Source organism: Homarus americanus, unplaced genomic scaffold (assembly GCF_018991925.1).
Source record: "Homarus americanus isolate GMGI-L3 unplaced genomic scaffold, GMGI_Hamer_2.0 scaffold1438, whole genome shotgun sequence".
NCBI classification, from domain to species: Eukaryota; Metazoa; Arthropoda; class Malacostraca; order Decapoda; family Nephropidae; genus Homarus; species Homarus americanus.
The window spans coordinates 294,631-312,804 of NW_024753943.1; positions in this window are offsets into that span (position 1 = coordinate 294,631).

The following is an 18,174-nucleotide window of genomic DNA, read 5'->3' on the forward strand; positions in this document are numbered from 1 at the left end:
TTTTTTATATATATTTACATATTCTAATTACGCAAGGCACACAAAGTAAAATTAAATAAAAAATTGTAACACACATAATGTAAGCTGCCCAAGATTGTTTACACTACGCGCACTGCAAACACATCCAACGTTTTTAGAATAGATATATTATGAGAGGAGGAAGGGGTGAGGTTGAGGGAGGGAGAAAAAGGGGTGAAGTCCAGGGAGGAAGGAATGTTAGGGGTGAAAGGATGGGTAGGGTGCAGGGAGGGAGGAGTGGAGTGCAGGGAGTAAGGAAGGGGAGTTTGCCCCTGCAGGATGGAGGTCAAGGGGTCCACGCGCAGGAGAAATGTATAAACAATTCCCCCTATACGCTGATGTCGAAGATGCTCGTGACTTTAATCCACGTATACTCAGTATACGTCAACACTACTGAGGGAACACCCCACAAGCAGCGGTCATTGTTAAATGGAAGGGGAGGGAGTACCCAGCCACTGTTGAGGCCCACCCAGTCCTCCCCTCCCTCCACTTTATGCAGAACCCTGTCATCCCGAGCCTGCTTTTTGTGTGATCGTCCTAGATGTCGCTTCTTTTCAAGTAACCATAACTCCGCCATCTGTGCCCAGAAAATCAAAGATTACCTCAATGGGGGTGGTGTGGGCTATGTTGTTGACCCCAGGTGCTGTAATTGTGGTGGCTGGCACAATGCAGATTCAGGGCAATGCCCCAAACGCCCGTCTGTCCGAGGGGAAAAGCCCCTCCGAAGGTCGCGTCATCCGCAACCCCCCCCCCCTCAGTCTACCGGGCCGCCTCCCTCTGCGCCCCCTCCTCTGTCTCAAGCAACGCCTTCTTCTTCAGCAACACCTGCCCCTGCCTGGCCTCACCTGGCTGCAACACAGCAGTCTCGGCCGTCTCCTAACTCAACTACTACTGGGCCTCCTCCCCGTCTCTACTCTGACGCTGTCAGGCCTTGTGATCCCACCGGTGCCCCCCCACAACCCCCCTCCGGTGACACGACACAGATCATATCACTCTTCCACGAATTTACCAACTGTATTGAAAAACTTTTTGATACACTCTGTACCGCCATCTCCAACCTACACAGACTACCCCTGCCTCCAGCTGCTACCCAGTCACCCCCCTCTTCTGGTGTGACACAACCTGGTAGCCCCCCTGTGTGCCCCTCATGCTCACGGCCTAGTCAACCGCTGCCTGCCATCACTGCTGGAGTGGCGCCTACCGGGCCTGCCCCAGTGTGCCCTGCTGCCCCTGTGCCATGTCCTGCCTCATCACCACGACACGTGGTGCCCCAATCTGTCCACTCACTGCAAGCTGCGCCTGCTCCTGTCTCTGAGCTGTCTCTAACAGAGCCCCCTATTGAACCCGAGGACACCACCCCCGGCTCCCAGTCCCCCACCGGCATGCCGGAACCTTCTGTTCTCCGCGTCGATGGACCACCACGAGGACAAGCACGTGGACTACGTATCTACGTCAAGAAGGATGTCCCCTACCAACCTCTCGACGTCCTCCTTGATGCCGACACTACCGACGTACACGCCATCACAATCACACTAAAAGGTATGTCCCTCAATATTGCCAATGTCTATGTGCCTCCCTCCACCTCCACTGTCTGTCCTACCACAACATATCACCTCCACCCCCACCCTCCTTGTTGGGGACCTCAATGCCCTGCACCCCAGTCTCTGGTCCCAGGGGCCCCACCCAGACTCCCGGGGTATCTCCTGACTTTCTTACCTACAAACCACTGATGACCCTGTTACCAACACCTCTTCCCTCCCTGACCAGATATCCGTCCTCCTAGAGACAGGCCTGGCACTAGGGACCTGCCACGCCTTGCCATAAACAGATGAGTTCTACCGGGAATTTTCCCCCACACACTTATCATTCTGTCACTTTATGTAACTTGCTGACAAAGCCCATAACCCTTCAGGCTTTTACGCCCTTAATGCATGAGTCATGAAGGCAAGCATGAACTACGCATGCTTCCCAGATGGGCGCTGTAAATATTTTTGCGCTTCACCTTGCACAGGATGACAGGGGGTGCCCAATAAACTAGCCCCCTCGGGGGCAAATATAATATAAATATAATGATTAAAAATTTCTGTTTTGATGATTTTTCTGACACATTATTGATCACATTTTCATAATATAATGATACACTGATTAACACACGTAAAAATACGTAAGTTATCATACTATTAAGTGACATATCACCCATGTCTGTTGCGGCACCAATATCTTTGAAATAAATATCTTGGTTTTGATGTTGAGACAAAAAACAGTTGGCTAGTTTGGTCTGTCTCTAACATGTTAAAAAATGTTGATCTCACACACGCGGGTTCTCCTGCGTGTGTTCTTTCGATGTAAACGTAATGTGCATTAAATTCTTTACTGTACAAGATGATGTAACAATTAATACTATGTTACTTTTATCCTCTTCGCTGCTGGTCGGTTCGTTAGCCGCTTGGGTGGCTGAAATAATAAAATGAACTAGTAATTTAATTTAATTAATTTTCAACATGACAAAACAGGTACTGTACAAGTATGAAAACTGATATAGATGCGTGTACAGAAACAGAGAACCTACACTAACTAGGGACACAGCCGCTACACCTGGTCTTGTACACACACACACAACATAACAATAGCCCAGCATCATCTGTTGAAAAAAAGAGTAAGGCATATTATTATGGCCTCAATTATCTTACAATTAACTGGTGGTCGTCGCAGGTCACTGTTAACCTACACCAGAGTATTATTATTGTTGCAGCACTACCATCACCACCCACTCTTACCACCACCAACCCACCAAGTACTTTCTTCCTTGCCACAAATATTACACAGATCTCATTTCTCACTTGTATCTCTTCCCTCTCTCGTTATTCCTTTCACCCGTCACCCCTATCTGTCTCTCCCGTTGCCCCCATTTCACCCTCCACCCCACCACTTACCTCCCACCCCCGCGTCATTAGACACAGTGGCCGCGACACCCAGAGTTGGCAGCAGATAATTTCCATACGAATAGTGAAGACTTGGCGAATCCCGATGACACATTCCTGCTGCTGCCTGATAACACCTCCCCATCACCGCCCCATCCCTCCCCATCACTTCCCCTTGCCCCATTCCTCACCATCACTGCCCCTGTTCCATCCCTCACCACCCCTACAATCCTGCCCCAACTCCCATCACCAATCCAACTTGAATCCAATCCCCTTATTCCCCATCTCCCATCCATCCTCTCTCCACCATCACCACCTCAGTCTTTCCTCCCAAATACCCCACCAACCTCCTCCTCTACCTCCTTCAACCGCTTCACCAACCATTAGCTCTCACTTCCTACAAATCACCATCATCCCCTACCGCCGCTTTCCATCCATCCCCATCCTCATCACTGGAGGCGGGAGTCTGAAGTACCATTTAATTCGCCAATCAGGTACACAACTACGGGTAAATCTCTACGCCTGTATTGTTATTTCTATTCCGATTTAATGAAATAGGATCATGTGAAGATTAGACACCTAAACTTACTTCAACTGATGATTAAATACCGTAATACTAATCTAAACCCTCCCAGGTGGCGTTAGGGTGCTTAATCATCAGGTGAAATAAGCTCGGGAGACTATTCTTCAGGTGATTTATGTAATATACAGATTAATGGAAATAGTGAGAGTGACAGTATTACGGATACAGCACAATGAATAGTATAAGCCTTCGGTATACAAGGAGACAACGTAACAGGAACTGCCCTTTGTCGCCTACGTGTAGAGTTAGATGCCCATTCTGAAACTGGGTCGACTGAGGGAGACCACTTCAATGGCCGCCCACGAGACTCTTAACTTGAGATCCATGGGGTTAGGTGAATGTTGTATCCAATCAGGAGATGGATTATTGAGATGCTTAATGATTTTTTTCTTCATATCCAATAATTCACAATAATAAACGGTACAAAAGTCTTACCTGTATCAAGGGTTACGAGGTAAAGAGCTGGCAATGATCCGATTAAAGGAAGATGAAGAGGGAAGGAGATAATTGATAAGATGAAGGACGTGGTTGAGAGAGACGCACAACACCACGATGAGAATGGAGGAAGCAGGAAGCAAGAAGACCGCGGGGGACGGACCCCAGAAGCCGAACCCAAACTTCTGGGAAACTCTAAAAGGAAGATGAAAATCTTTACTCAAATCAATTAAAATTTTCTGAACCCAATTAACTTTGACGGGATTAACATAACTGGCAATCAATTCTTCTTTCGGATAAGATTTATTACAAATTTTAGCCAATCAATCAGTATGTTTGTAGTAACTTCAAAGTTATACAGTAAAGGAGAGTATGGGCTCCCCACTTGGCTGGAGCTTGGCCAGGAATACCTCTGTGTACAGACCGTGTGTGTGAGTGTGTGAGTGAGTGAGTGAGTGAGTGAGTGTGTGTGTGTGTGTGTGTGTGTGTGTGTGTGTGTGTGTGTGTGTGTACAGTATAGCTTGAGAATATGGTTACTATTGATCTTACCACTAAGACGTAACCCGAAGACATGAAAAAAACCTATAAATGTTCAAATTCCAATGAAATAGAGGAAGAAAGTAAAAACCTACTCTAATCTATTAAAAAAATAGAGTAAGAGTTAGGAAGAAATATGCAACTAGAAAGAACAACGACAAGGTTGAGAAACTAGGACCTACCACCACTATCACCACCACCACTACCACCACCACCACCACCACCACCAACACCACCAACACCAACAACAACCAAATGAAGAACGAACAAAAGCAATAACAACGTAAACACACTAAACATCCAAAACAGGTATAACACCATCCACCTCGACCTCAACTGGCCCATAACAACAGCTACTGTAACAAAAAAACAGAGAAGCAAGGACACTACGACCTTGTAAACACAATCACAACAACAACTATTATTGTAGCTAAGACCTACTACCATCACTATGACAAAGACAACAGCCAACACTTCAGTACAAGAGGGAGGAGGGGGGGGGGGTGAAGTCTTCCCTTTCGCTCCTCTCCCCTACCTCCCCTACCAACCAACCACTACCCCATAGAAAAGGGAGGGAAAAAGTCCTTCCCTCTCAAAATACCACACCCTCCACTCCCCTCCCTTTCACCCCTCGTCTACACACACCCGTTTTACGAAAAAAAAGTGTGCTGGAGAAAAGTGCCCAATGATGCCGTTTTCCGACGGTAATAAAATTTCATTTAATTACGGAAACTTTTGTATATAGGAGAGGAAAGGAGGTTAGGGTGGGGGGGCCGAGACCCGACGAGGCCTGCATACCAATGGGGCCCAGGAAGAGGCTTCTCAAAACAGGCTGTGCAGATAATGTGGAACATTTACTAGACCCGGGCAAGTGACTTTTGAAATTTGTTTGCCCTTATATTATTATTTTTTACTTGCCTGACAAATTCTTCGTGGAAATTTACTTAGTCACATTTTTTTATGTGAAAAGTTAAACAATCATCTTAAGACATTCAATTTTATCGCGTGTATCAACTCACAGATCACTCGCCTAAATGGTGTCAGTGGCGGCAACCACTGTCATGTGATGTCAAAACTCTTGTCACCTCACCTCATACCTGCAAGGTGTGAGGTGAAGCTGAGGGAGGCCCTTTGTTCCCCTATCACAGCTACCACTCCCACCCCCCTTTTAATCTGGTGATAGTCACTGCCATATACAGTACTTTACTCAAGTTACTGTCCCTCTTCATTAGGTCTTTTAGATTATTTAAAAACTCAAAGTAACGTAATAAATCTAACAAACACAATGTAACGTAAACACAACAAATGTATCAAAAGTAACAAACATAACAGGTATTGCAAACACAATATAATGTATCGTAAGAAACACAACATAATATAACAAACGTAACAAACACAATATAATGTAACGTAAGAAAAACAACATAATATAACAAACGTAACAAACACAATATAATGTAACGTAAGAAAAACAACATAATATAACAAACGTAACAAACACAATATAATGTAACGTAACAAACACAACATAATATAACAAACGTAACAAACACAATGTAATGTAACGTAACAAACACAACGAAAGATATCGAACACCACATAATATAACATTTGTAAATTGTTATATTATGTTTATGTTGTCATATAATATTTGTTACTTATGTTATGTTTTGTATATTATGTTTGGGTTAGGTGGTTAACCTAGAGGTGGGAGGGGCCTAATGTTAGGGTAAACACTCAGCGTAAATTCGAAACCGGTTTATTGTTTACTCGCTTAAATGGACCAGAGAGACGTATGTTTTTCACAATCATTGTTCACGAAAAAAATAGTTTAAGTGGTATAAACGTAAAACAAAAAACAAAACAATAATTTACTAATAAACCAAATAAACCAAATAATAAAACCAGTAAAAGAAAAATACTGGAAATAATAAAACTAATAAAAATACTATAATATAAAATAATAAACCCTATACATCTATTGTTCTCTAATGGCGGGAAGTGGTGGGGGTATAGAGGGACTTGATACAGGCTGATTATAATGGAAGCTGAAGGGCTATGGTGATGAGAGAGAGAGAGGAGGAGAAGGAAGGCGAGGAAGAGGAGGAGAACGATAATAAGGATAAAACAGACAAGACTCAGTAATGAAGGAGGACCACACCTCTGAAATGTAAACAAAAAGACGTAGATGATAATGATGGTGATATCTAATAGTGACGAATGCATCGAACACCTTCATTTTGATAACGAATAAAGAATGAAAAATCTTTTATACATGTAAATTGCTATTCACCACTTTCTCCCTGTGTGTGTGTGTGTGTGTGTGTGTGTGTTAACTCCCCGTTTCAATTTCCTCACTCATAAATTATCCAATTATTTCCCTATATCTCCCCTTTACCATAATATCCTACTCCTTTATTCTCCATCTATCCAATTTCTCTCATTTCTTACCGAGATTAATTACAAGTATATAACTAAATATCCCTTTCCAAAACGAATATACAAAGAATATCTCTATGAAAATGAAAACACAGAATATTCCTTTGAAAATGAATATACAAAGAGTTTCCACGTATATTCCTGAGGGTATACGAGCTTACACGGACCTTAGGAAGCTCGTAAGAGTGACACACGGCGCGGGTATGAATGGTTACGGTTTTCCAATCGTAATATTGTCCCAAAATTGCCGCTACTTCCGGAAATCGGCTCAGCGTGCACCGTCGTGGTTTTCATGGGTTCAGCTGAAGGTATGTGTGCACTTTTCCTCACGTGCACTGAGGACTTTCATCGTTTCTTAGGCATGTGCAGTGCAGTTTTAGCTATTCCTGTGTTTGGTGTGTATCCTAGCCATTTCATGTTTTCTATTCACGATTCACCTGTTTTTTCTGCTCATATTATCACGATACACCTTCAAGGTTTTCATACGCTCAATGTGTTCTTCTCCAAATCTCATTTTCTGTGCACTTGTATTTGTTCACTGTCCACGTTACTAGTCAATTCACTAACCGGTATGTAGCCCAGATCTCCGTTACGCACTGTTGGCAAGTTCTGGACACGCACAGGCTTCTGAATGTACGTACCCGAACATGTCACAATGAAATCTGTTATAAAAGCACCGAAGAAATTTAGCTCTCATAGTTTTTCTCTTGTGGCTTAGTTAACTTAAGGCTGTGTGACCTCTAGTGAACAACCATCTTAGAATGTGGAAGAACTTCATATAAGCCCTATTAGTTTATTAGCAAGATTCACTCACTCTCTCACAATGATCCCAAAAATTCAGTTCGCTGTCAACTTAAACACCTTTTCACATTTGGTTTCAGTTAATGATGAGTTTTCGTCAGGTTGGGACATGGGATACGTTTGCTTGCTCTTGTGCCGACCAGTGTGTCTTCTTGAACTTCGTAACGTTGAATCTCAGCCGCCATTCCTTGCTTACTTCTTCCTGTTTTATAGATGAATTATTACATCTATCTATCTATCTATCTATCTATTCTATAGTTTTCCCGCTCCTGTCCATCTATACTAGTTCCAAGTGCCAACCAAATCTTGCCTAGTATTGGTTGGTTGACTCGTGTCGTCTGCTTTCACGAACATAACCAAGGATCAGCTGTTCTAAGTTAATGGCCTTTTCCCAAGAGCAAAGGATTACAGAGAGAGAGAGAGAGAGAGAGAGAGAGAGAGAGAGAGAGAGAGAGAGAGAGAGAGAGAGAGAGAGAGAGAGAGAGAGAGAGAGGGGTGTTAATTTTTCGTGGGGTGACTATAATGTTTTTGCATGGTCTCTCTCTCTCGATGTTTAAAAAATCTTTTATACACAAACTTCGGTTTTTTTTATAACCTATGCATTCAGTGCGATTATTTTATACCCTGAGCACGTAAATACAAAATAAATGCTTAAAACATTTTCACTTCGCATCATATATCCCACACACAAGACACGACCATGGACACAAGAGCATAATTCACGAGACATTTAAATTCTCTTACACTCGGCTATAGAAGAACTTGCTTAAAAAGAACAGGCACAATTTAACAAACTTTGGACCATATCTCGTGACATTTGGAAACAGTTACCCCTTCACCGGGAGTTTGATGTCAGTTTCGTTTTCTATGGACAAAAAAATATGTTGATATGCTGGCAAGGGTGAGGATTTTCCCTGAATTTCATACATTAGAATTTTGGAATTATGTTTACATCTCTGTTGACGGAATCATAACACTTGTGACTGTCTGTTTTAATACTCTATACATGTTTTATCTGCCATTATAGCTTTAACCTTTGTTGTGTAAAAAAAAAAAAAAAACTACGCTGTATATTTTCGGTGAAACTAAAGAAGAAATATTTATTAAGATTAAAAATAAGTTTATTAAAGTTTTGATCACGTATGAGGTTAAGTGGGGCCAGGAGAACATGTTAATAAAACAGACAAAGCAATACACAGGGAGACTTCACCTCGGTATCCTTAGGTACCGTCAAGAAAAAAACAAAACAGATACATCGTCCAAGACTCGGTACTTGATCAAAAAGTCTTTACCGAGATTCAGAAGATAACATTGGAACACAGTACTCAGGTGTAGGTAATAATAATAAAAAAAAAAAAAAAAAAAAAAAAAATCTGGTTCGGTTATTTTGGTTTGGTTTGATGAGCTAGGTATGAGTAGTTTAGGTTAGGATGGTTAGATTAGGTGTGGTCAGTTTGGTTAGGATAGTTAGGCTAAGCTACTTTGGTTAGGTTAGCTATAGGTTACTCATTAGATTATTTCCCGTAATCTGCGTTAAAATTATAAATTCATGTGCCACAATCAACCACAGCCTGGCTTTCGCTCTTCCTTTAGTCTCATACCAAGGAAAGGACACAGTGAACTAAACTGGAGCCACACAACGGGTAAACAGGAGCCACACAACGGGGAAACAGGAGCTACACAACGGGAAAACAGGAGCCACACAACGGGAAAACAGGAGCCACACAACGGGAAAACAGAAGCCTGGGTCAGTGGAGACGGAGAAATAATCGCTTCGTTGCTAAACCTCTTTGAGTGATATTTTTCACCCATTACACGACGAAGCTGTTGACAGGAACGCTAGACAACCATTCAGAGAGGATGGCATTTGATCCTTAAGTACTCAACCGGGGAAAAAAGTTCATAATATCTGCCGTGTATCGTACAATCGGTGACTGTGTGTCGTATTGGTGCATAAAATATTAAGCTCATATGAGGGAGTGTGTTTACCACCGTGTGTACATCTTCATGGTAACTAAAACAAACGACATGTAAATTATTTAGGAAATGTTTGGGGGAAATGTTAACACGTTTAGGTATCCTGTATTTATGGAAACGATTTACAAGGGTATACGAGATGCACTTTAATATAATATACAGTAAATCTAAACCTGGAATGGCTTGCAATATCCAGAGAGGTAAGGCAGGGAACAGAAACATGTAGTGGTAGCTGCAGGGAGCACAACACAGGCAGCAGTGATGTAAAGTATCCTGCTGCTTCGGGTTGGTGCAGAAACACACTAAAATATTGGTCTCTGGAGAACGTTTAATATATATTATTTCTTAGTGAACATTTATAAGAATATATTATGTGACTTTCAATCAGATACAGTGTAATTTTACGTATCTTAGGTAAATAGAGTAAGCTTTGGGATGCAGGGCAAAAAACAAAGTAAAATTGTCATTAATTCTAAAAGAAACCCAACGATCAGGATCCCTAAAGTATTTATATCACAACCTTGACCCTATCCCAAGGTAACAATAGCCATCCTATTCTAACCCAACGCGACATAACCTAATCTAATCAAAACTACTCCGTAAGAACATTAGGTATTGTTCGTGGATATTTTCCAACATGGGTTGTCTTGGTTACCTAACGCTATAGGTATACAGCTTCATCATACTCTGCCCAAATGTTACCAGAACTTATTTTAAGTTTATTAGAGAAATATTGACAGTTGCTTGACTCTGGGGTGTGAGCCTCTACAGGTGATCATATTGTAAACAACCTGGAAGACACCGAGAGTGTAGACAGTTTAGAGCTCCGTCAACTGAGCCCTCCGTCAGCAGGGCCCTAACACTGAGGCGTCTCTGTGATTAGAGCTCCGTCGATTGAGCCCTCCGTCAGCAGAGCCCTAACACCGAGGCATCTCTGTGATTAGAGCTCCGTCAACTGAGCCCTCCGTCAGCAGAGCTCTAACACCGAGGCGTCACCATGTTTACAATTATCGACGACGGAGCACAGAACATAGGGCTCAGTTGACGGAGCTCTAAAGCCAAGGACGCCTCAGTGTTGGGTGCTCAGTCGACAGAGCTGTGCCCACTGTCTAAAAATCCTCTAAAACCAGACAATATGAGAAGCATCTGACGAGCTCGTTTAGTCCGCGACACAAACATGGTAACCAAAATAGGATCAAATTTGCACTGAATCTGTACCTTAACTAGATGAGTTCTCTTCACCCCCCAGTAAAAAGACTGAGTGGATACAGAGCTCACTTTCTGTACCAAGGATCGCTGGTCTCTCTCCCTGGGCACTCAAAGTTCATCTACTAGCTACGAATGGGTACCTATGTTTACAAATGGGGAACTGAAGGCGGTCGAGTGCAGTGCCAATCAAGCAGCGTCCGTGTAAGCCGAAGGAGTAGTATACAGTGTACTATATCCACATTGCCCCTAGCCAGTTGTCTTAAAAAAAAACAAAAAAAAACATGTATAACGTATGGATTTGGGGGGGAATTCTGACTCACGACTCCGTGGGGCTAGAATTTATTGTAACAAACTGTAGGGAATTATCACAGGGCCACTACCGAGAGGTGACACCCCCCCCCCACCAGCCCCAGAAAAAAAAAGAGAGTGAATTTATATCACGCTGTAAACAAGTACTGGCAGCAGTTTAGTGCGCTTAAGTAAGTAAAGTTAGAGGCGTTAAAAATTTACAGAGAGAGAGAGAGAGAGAGAGAGAGAGAGAGAGAGAGAGAGAGAGAGAGAGAGAGTCAATACTGTAGTTTGATAAGGTATTAAGGCTTAACACACACACACACATTATATTCATTTATGTATATTTTCAGTCTCCACAAAGGACAAAACATAAACTTACAAAAACCTTTTAAAACTTTTCGATCAACAGGTGATATATTTCAACACAGTCCGTCATATATTCGTTAGCAAGTTAACTACACGAGTGTCATATAAATGTTGACAATTGTTCTAAATATGACTTTGAGTTTAACGAACTAAAGTAAGTGGGATGCACGTTTTTTTTTATTTGAATATGAAATTTGTGTATAAAAGAAAACAGCAAAAACAATAATAATAATAAAATATTGATAATAATAATAATAATAATAATAATAATAATAATAATAATAATGAAAATAATAAAAATAATAACAAAACAACAATAATAATAATAATAATAATAATAATAATAATAATAATAATAATAATAATAAAAATAATAATAATAATAATAATAATAATAAAATAATAATAATAATAATAATAATAATAATAATAATATTGACCTCAAAGCCAGACAAGACACATTAACCCAAACTTACTGTGCCAAGTATTAAGGAACTTAGAACAAAGACCATAGTGATCTTATTAATTTAAGTTACACACATGACTGACTGCCTGGATTATCACGGTAGTCTGTTAATAATAAACTACAACAACGGTACAGGTGCAGGTCAACGGTACAGAACAACGGTACACGTAGAGATCAACGGTACAGGTAGAGATCAACGGTACAGGTAGAGATCAACGGTACAGGTAGAGATCAACGGTACAGGTACACGTAGAGATCAACGGTACAGGTAGAGATCAACGGTACACGTAGAGATCAACGGTACAGGTACAGGTCGTGATCAACGTTACAGGTAGTGATCAACGTTACAGGTACAGAACAACGGTACAGGCACAGAACAACGGTACAGGTAGAGATCAACGGTACAGGCACAGAACAACGGTACAGGCACAGAACAACGGTACAGGTAGAGATCAACGGTACAGGTACAGAACAACGGTATAGGTAGAGATCAACGGTACAAGTAGATCAACGGTACAAGTAGAGATCAACGGTACAGGTACAGGTCGAGATCAACGGTACAGGTACAGGTCGAGATCAACGGTACAGGTACAAGTTACAGGTACAGATCAACACAGGTACAGGTACAGGTCAACGGTACAGGCACAGAACAACGGTACAGGTAGAGAACAACGGTACAGGTAGAGATCAACGGTACAGGTAGAGAACAACGGTACAGGTACAGAACAACGGTACAGGTAGAGAACAACGGTACAGGTAGAGATCAACGGTACAGGTAGAGATCAACGGTACAGGTAGAGAACAACGGTACAGGTAGAGAACAACGGTACAGGTAGAGATCAACGGTACAGGTCGAGATCAACGGTACAGGTCGAGATCAACGGTACAGGCACAGAACAACGGTACAGGTAGAGATCAACGGTACAAGTAGAGATCAACGGTACAGGCAGAGAACAACGGTACAGGTAGAGAACAACGGTACAGGTAGAGATCAACGGTACAGGTACAGATCAACGGTACAAGCCCCCAAATTCAAGGCAGTACAGAAATAGTCCAGTCAACTCCCACAACACCAAAATAAATAAAATGATATAATAAAAGTAAAATTAAAAAAAACAAGATGAAGGGAAATGGGGTGAAAATAATTACGACGTTTGCGGTAAGGTTGGCAGCCATGACACCCAGTTTGTTTATGTCACCCGTTTCCTTCACTATTTAGCTCAGTCTCTATACTTCTTTCGCTTTTTTTAATGAAAGTAAAGTCAATCGCATATTCAGGTTAGGTTAGGGTCTAATAACGACAGTAGGGATAAGGGTGTTAATCCTATGTCTTTACAAAAGGATTTACGACTATCTGTTTGAGGTGTTCAGCATTGTTCTTTAGTAGTTGTGGCAGCAGAAGTACTTTTATTATTAGTAGTAGTAGCAGAAGTATTAGTACTGTAGTAGTAGTAGTAGTAGAATAAAAATCATAAGAATATAAAGAAGTTGCGAATTGCCAATTATACCTTTATCAGTTCACCAAATTGATAATAATGATAAAAATAGGTCTTATTATCATTAATTTATCAATCATTATCTTATTACTGGATAACTACTATTATTATTGATCATTATAATTTCATTATTACTATTTCAACTACGATTATTATTATCAATAGTAAACAACATAATTCAGGCAAGAGAATTTTGAGGTTAGATCCTTTGAGCTCAGAGGCTTTTGTGCGGCTCCTGAAGTTGGCCCGAGTGAACATTATAACCTGAGAAATGAACACTGAACAATACACGTCATTTCTCACAACAGGTGCTGAAAAAAATCATGACGTGTTCTAAAGACTCACAAATTTGCGGTACCTTAAGAGGGCTTTACGGTATGTACCTAAAGGCCTACTTGTTATGGTACCCTATAGGCAGCGGTTGTTATGGTACCCTACAGCGGTTGTTATGGTACCCTACAGCGGTTGTTATGGTACCCTACAGCGGTTGTTATGGTACCCTACAGCGGTTGTTATGGTACCCTACAGCGGTTGTTATGGTACCCTACAGTGGTTGTTATGGTACCCTACAGCGGTTGTTATGGTACCCTACAGCGGTTGTTATGGCACCCTACAGCGGTTGTTATGGTAACTACAGCGGTTGTTGGTACCCTACAGCGGTTGTTATGGCAGCGGGTATGGCACCTACAGCGGTTGTTGGACCTACAGCGGTGTTATGGACCCTACAGCGTTGTTATGGTACCCACAGCGGTTGTTATGGACCCACGTTGATGGCACCCTACAGCGGTTGTTATGGTACCCACAGCGGTTGTTATGGTACCCACAGCGGTTGTTATGGTACCCTACAGCGGTGTTATGGTACCCACAGCGGTTGTTATGGTACCTTACAGCGGTTGTTATGGTACCCTTACAGCGGTTGTTATGGTACCCTACAGCGGTTGTTATGGTACCCTACAGCGGTTGTTATGGTACCCTACAGCGGTTGTTATGGTACCCTACAGCGGCTGTTATGGCACCCTACAGCGGCTGTTATGGTACCCACGCGGTTGTTATGGTACCCTACAGCGGCTGTTATGGCACCCCACAGCGGTTGTTATGGTACCCTACAGCGGTTGTTATGGTACCCTACAGCGGTTGTTATGGTACCCTACAGCGGTTGTTATGGTACCCTACAGCGGTTGTTATGGTACCCTACAGCGGTTGTTATGGTACCCTACAGCGGTTGTTATGGTACCCCCAGCGGTTGTTATGGCATCTCTACAGCGGCTGTTATGGCACCCTACAGCGGTTGTTATGGCACCCCACAGCGGTTGTTATGGTACCCTACAGCGGTTGTTATGGCACCCCACAGCGGTTGTTATGGCACCTACACGTTGTTATGGCACCCCTACAGCGGTTGTTATGGTACCCCACAGCGGTTGTTATGGCACTACAGCGGCTGTTATGGTACCCTACAGCGGTTGTTATGGTACCCACAGCGTTGTTATGGTACCCTACAGCGGCGTTATGGCACTATAGCGGCTGGGTTATGGCACCCGCTGGTGCGGTTATGGTACCCTACAGCGGCGGTTATGGCACCTGCGCGGCTGTTGCGGTACCCCATACAGCGGTTGTTATGGGTACCCTACAGCGGTTGTTATGGTACCCTACAGCGGTTATGGTACCCTACAGCGGTTGTTATGGTACCCTACAGCGGTTGTTATGGTACCCTACAGCGGTTATGGTACCCTACAGCGGTTGTTATGGTACCCTACAGCGGTTGTTATGGTACCCTACAATTAAATGCACCTAAAACAAAAGTAGTGAAACTGGGACACTGAATTCTTTTTCTCGTCATTCTGCAGAACAAAAGGTAAGTAACTTTTCACTTCTTTTGTGAGGAAACAAAAGTAGAGGATGGTAGGGGAGGTAGGTACTGGTAGAGTGGCCTCGGGGGTAGGGGGGGGGGGATTATGTCATGGCCAGGGGAGAGTTTCCTGGAGGAGTGTGGCGTTGTATAGATAGGAAGATAAAAAAATAACAATAAATTAACAAGATTAAAAAGAAACATTAAAATAAAAACAAAGAAAGAAGTAACAATATCAAAATAGGAAGAAAGTAACAATAAAAACAAACAAACAAAGTAACAAGATTCGAAACATATACGATTACTGTGTAGTGCTAATACGATCCACAAGTAAGAGTTGAAGGTTCGAAGCAAAAGTTACTGTTCCCATTAAGTGGCTTCATGATTCACTGTTTCATGACAACATATACGTTTAGTCACGGGTAGACCAGACAAGACAAGAGTGAGTGAGGCCCGGGTTGATTCACCGTGATGTGTCCAAGTGCTCGTCGATACACTTCTCGTTTTAGCTTAATTTCTGTCAGTCTCGTTGAACGTAAATTGCATAAAAGTTTATAATGTAAAGTCAATCAGCGTCACCAACAGATGTCTCTTAAACTAGCCATGTTGAGATTCACAGCCACGAGAGCCTGGGTGAGAGGAGCTGATACTGAGTGCCAGAGCTCCATGGAGTTTTCAATCACTCTCACTGAGGTAACAAAACTCATTTACATATATAGTGACTGGAGACAAGAGTAGAATAGCAAGAAAATCTGTGCAATATGTATGTGGGAAGTATTGTATAGGCCTATTTTAACCCTACCTAGTTGCTGCACCTGGGAGTTCCTAGTGTATGTGTGTGATGTTGATGTGAATGTCCTTTAATTGTAACACTGTGGGGTCGACGTCTACGGGTAATTGCTCCATTAAGTCAATACGCCAGGGTGGTTGTGGTCCTACTGATCCCCCAGCGAGAGTTATGGCGGCTGTTACCTTATACTTCAAAAAACGACACCGGTATTCTCTTAACAGGTACTGAGGCCGCAACTCGCTCCACGTCTGTCAAGGAGACAATCCGCGCTGTGGATTTAGCATTAGAAGGTGGCGCTTCAGCTGACACTATCACGTCGCCACAGATGCAGTCGGGAAATGTGAGTGGCGCAGACCTGGAATTTGTGGAACTCGGGAACGCCTCAAGTGTTGACTGGGGACTGTGATGCTTGCTATTATCAACATGTTGCTGACTGTGACGGGACCACTGGCTGTTTGTTTACCCTTACTGGCCAGGATTGACTGAGGTGAGCATTACCTTCATTCCCTCTACTCTTCGTTAGCTCCTTCAGTGACACTTGTTATCCACTAACATTATGCAGCAGAGTTTTGGTTCACGTACATGTTGAAAAAGCCTAAATCCATTTAGTATCACGTAAGAAAACTGCTTCGTAATCTCTATAATGAGGTTTACAAAAATAATATCCAACCACTTTAGTTCAACACCACCAATCTCAACTGTACTTTGGCATCTTCTCCCGGTGGTAAAAATTGTCCGTCAGCATATAAGATAATTTACTTTTTCCTCAGATCTTCATATTCCCCCCCCCCCCTTCTCTCGCGCCTTCTGTGCCTCCGTCAGGTCTAACCCAACTAAAACATCTATGATCTACTTCTGTACTCAGTCCCCGTGACACACCTGTTGACGACTTGCTAGAAGACCCTTCACACCACCTCCCGGCTTGGGACTTTCAGACCTTCCTTTCGGCAAACAACTCTTCCCTCATATAAGAAATACAACAACGCATCAAATTGTCTTACTATGAGTTACGACACAGACAGCATCGAGAGAACTCAGAGATAATGTTTAATAAAGAGACACAAGATTCTCTCATCCTCAGCACAGAGAGAGAAAAGAACCATCACACGAGCCTTTCAAGAAATCAAGTCCAGGTGATGTTTTTTTTGTTTTCGTTTCATCTTTTGTTTTCTTCATCTTCACAACAGCCTCAAAAGATTCTGTCTTGCATTTGGTTCCGCAAAAAGACACATTTCTTGATCCATTTTAGAAGATAAAGATGATTTGATCGCATTATCTATCGTCTCTGAACCACAACACATCTATCTATCAGCAGAGATGCCACGCAGGAGTGAATAGTGAAGTGAATCATTGGTCTTTGGAGAGAGAGAGAGAGAGAGAGAGAGAGAGAGAGAGAGAGAGAGAGAGGTCCGCCCACACACTTTATGTTGACTTTGATAATACTCCCTAAGAGGTACACCTCCCACAGTGTTGTATAATGACGAGTGGCTTCCCCGTCAGTATCAGCAGGTGTGTTTGGTATATGGTGTAGTATTCGCAGGTGTGTAGTACAGCATCAGCAAGTGTGTTTGGTGTTGGTGTAGCATTCGCAGGTGTGTATGGCGTAGCAATAGCAGGTGTGTAGTAAGCATCAGCAGGTGTGCCAGGTGTGTAATATAGCATCAGCAGGTGTGTGGCGAAGCATCAGCAGGTGTGTAGTACATCATCAACAGGTGTGCCAGGTGTGTAGTACAGCAACAGCAGGTGTGCCAGGTGAGTAGTACAGCATCACCAGGTGTGTAGTACAGCATCAGCAGGTGTGCCAGGTGTGTGGTACAGCATCAGCAGGTGTGTTTGGTGCGCCGGGGTCTTCCTCGAGGTTCACCGCCACGCCTAATGACACCGTATTTAACTCTAATTGGCAGCAGGTAAGCGCGTCACACACGGCTAATTACTCTTCAGGGGAGAAGTATGTATGTCATTACCAGCCAGGATCGACCACTGGCACGACACCTGAGGT